Consider the following 2,621-nt stretch of genomic DNA (forward strand, 5'->3'; position numbering starts at 1 on the left):
ATTCAATTTATATTATAGAAATTATTATGAAATTTTTCGTTTTCTATTTATAAAGCTTGACATTAATGCTAAAAAAAATTAATTGATAAAAATTTAGACGAAATAACAAATTGGGTTTTTTTAGTCTGTAAGCACTAAAAAAAAAAATACAATTTCAGCCTTTTATTAATTAGATATTAGGCCTGCTTTAAACAGAGTTTTAGTGAAGAAATGAAGTCTACACAATTTTTTTTTCTAGCATTTCAGTGAACAAAAATGAGGTGGGATGAGATATCTTTACAATGCCATTGAAAAGAGATATAGTTTTAATTAAAGTATTATATCCAAACCACACAAAGATAAAATAAAATATATAATAAATTTATGGTTCTTTGTTTAATTTGAAGGGGAAAAAAGTATTTCTCATTGACAAATACAATTATCATTTATTCAACTAAAATTAATCTTTGTTTGTATAAAAGTTACATATATTGAATAATTTTGAACCTATATCCACCTTACCCCCAAACAATCCAAGGATTGATTCCTACCAAACAGGGTGCACCCTGACTCAGTGATTCCACTTCTTTTATTAAAATAGGAAAAGAAAAGAGAGAGAATGGTACCACTTTATTGCGTGGTACCCCTTCCAACTTGGGATTCAGATCCTTTCAGGTATTGCAGAGGATTATTCTCACTTTACGGTTTGAAATTAAATTTCAGTCGGTTTGAGATTCAGATTAGTGTAAGGGGCAGTATGTTTGAACTTTGAGATTTGTGCCAAATTAAAAAGAACAGTAAATATCTATTAATTGTAAAAGATTCTCTTGTCATGTATTGGAGAGGATGTGAAATTTCCAACTTGGTTCATTGTCATTTGCCACTTCATGCAATATTTGCACTTCACAACATCTTTTGAGATTTTCAAAACAATCTTTCACATAGAGAATATCACTATTTTAGTTTCATGTGGCGCACGAGTTATATATATTTTTTATTTTAACTCTACTGTTTGTGCAATGTATGAAACTAATACATAAAATAATTAAAATTATGAAGGAGATGATAAAATGGAGTGAATAATTTGATATTTTTAATAATAAAAATAGTAGCACATATAAAACAAAGAATATTCAGAATATTACTAGCTAATACATACACTAACACACTTTTTAAAAATAGCTTATCACTACATCTAAATTTAATGAGATAAAAACCAATTATTTGTTACTAGACGCTCTAAATTAAGTAACAAAAAATTACAAATCATAACGCAATCATCAAAATATTTGAAAATAGCACCAAAAAACTCAACAAATTAGATTCTAGATGACTCCAATAGACTTACTAGACAATAATCTATTTTTTTTTTAAAAAAATTGTCTAAGATATAATCTAAATCTAGAAATTGGAAACAAAAAATTGTAGCTCTCATTTCGTTCACACACATTTGGAATCACATGGACCTATAATAAAAACAAATTATCAAAAAAATATTAACGTGAGTCGGTCTGCTTGTTCCCACACATTTGGAATCACATGGACCTATAATAAAAAAATTATGATAAAAATATTAACATGAGCCGGTCTGCCTCTAAGTTGCAATTGTTCCTTTCTTCAAGTTTGAGACAAATGCACATAGGCTCAGGAGAGGAGTAAAAAAATAAAATAAAATAAAATAAGATAATGGGGTGGAAATTTTTTAAAATAAAATATAACTATATAATTATTTTAAACATTAGTATATTTATTTTTATTTTAAAATATGACCAAGAAAAACATATTTTAAAAATGCCTCTCTCTTAATTTTAATGGCTCCGCCTCTAGATAGGTTGCAACGGACTCCGAAGGTTCTATTTTGGATCCATTTCTCAAAAGCAAATAAAATTTTATAATTAATTTTTTATTTCTAAATGATCAGTTATGAAAGATAAAAAATAATTTAAATTGTGAATGAAATCACATTTGTATTTTTTTATTTAAACAAAGAATAGAGGGGAGTAAATAGAGAAGAGTGGGAGGGAGGTGAAGAGAGGGAAAACATGGGGCCCACTAGAGCATTTTGTTAAGAATTTTGAAAAGAAAGTATTTTGTTCTATGTTTTGAAAAAGAATGGCATTATATAAATTTTCTCATAAAATATATTTTGAGATTCTTTTAATATTTCTGAGCTGAATTCTAACATTTCTTTTCCTAAATTAAGTTCATCGTTTACAAGAATCTATCGTAAAAGCAAGAATAAAAAATGACTATTACTGAGAATAAAAATACCAACGAGGGTCCCGATGATAAAATATAATTATTATTACTGACATAATGTATTAGCGAGGGTCCTGATAATACTAACATTTTTTTCCTCGCCTTTAAAACATAATTTTTGTTGTAATTACTGGTTTATCACAATTCTTTTATCTCTGTTTCTGCTCTAATTCCTATCTGAGTACCATTTTTTTTTTTAATATTACATATTTAATGTTAGTTGTGTTATCTGAAATTATTGTCTTGCTATCTGAGTTCTAGATTATATATTACTTTCATTTTTTTTATAATGGAATATAAGTTCCATGGTATGACATATTTTATGAAAATAGTTATCAGGTTGATAGAATAAAAGACATGATTTAACACAACTATAATAAAAT

The sequence above is a fragment of the Carex rostrata genome, chromosome 24 (genome assembly GCF_964058835.1).
Source record: "Carex rostrata chromosome 24, lpCarRost1.2, whole genome shotgun sequence".
In the NCBI taxonomy this organism is placed as follows: Eukaryota; Viridiplantae; Streptophyta; class Magnoliopsida; order Poales; family Cyperaceae; genus Carex; species Carex rostrata.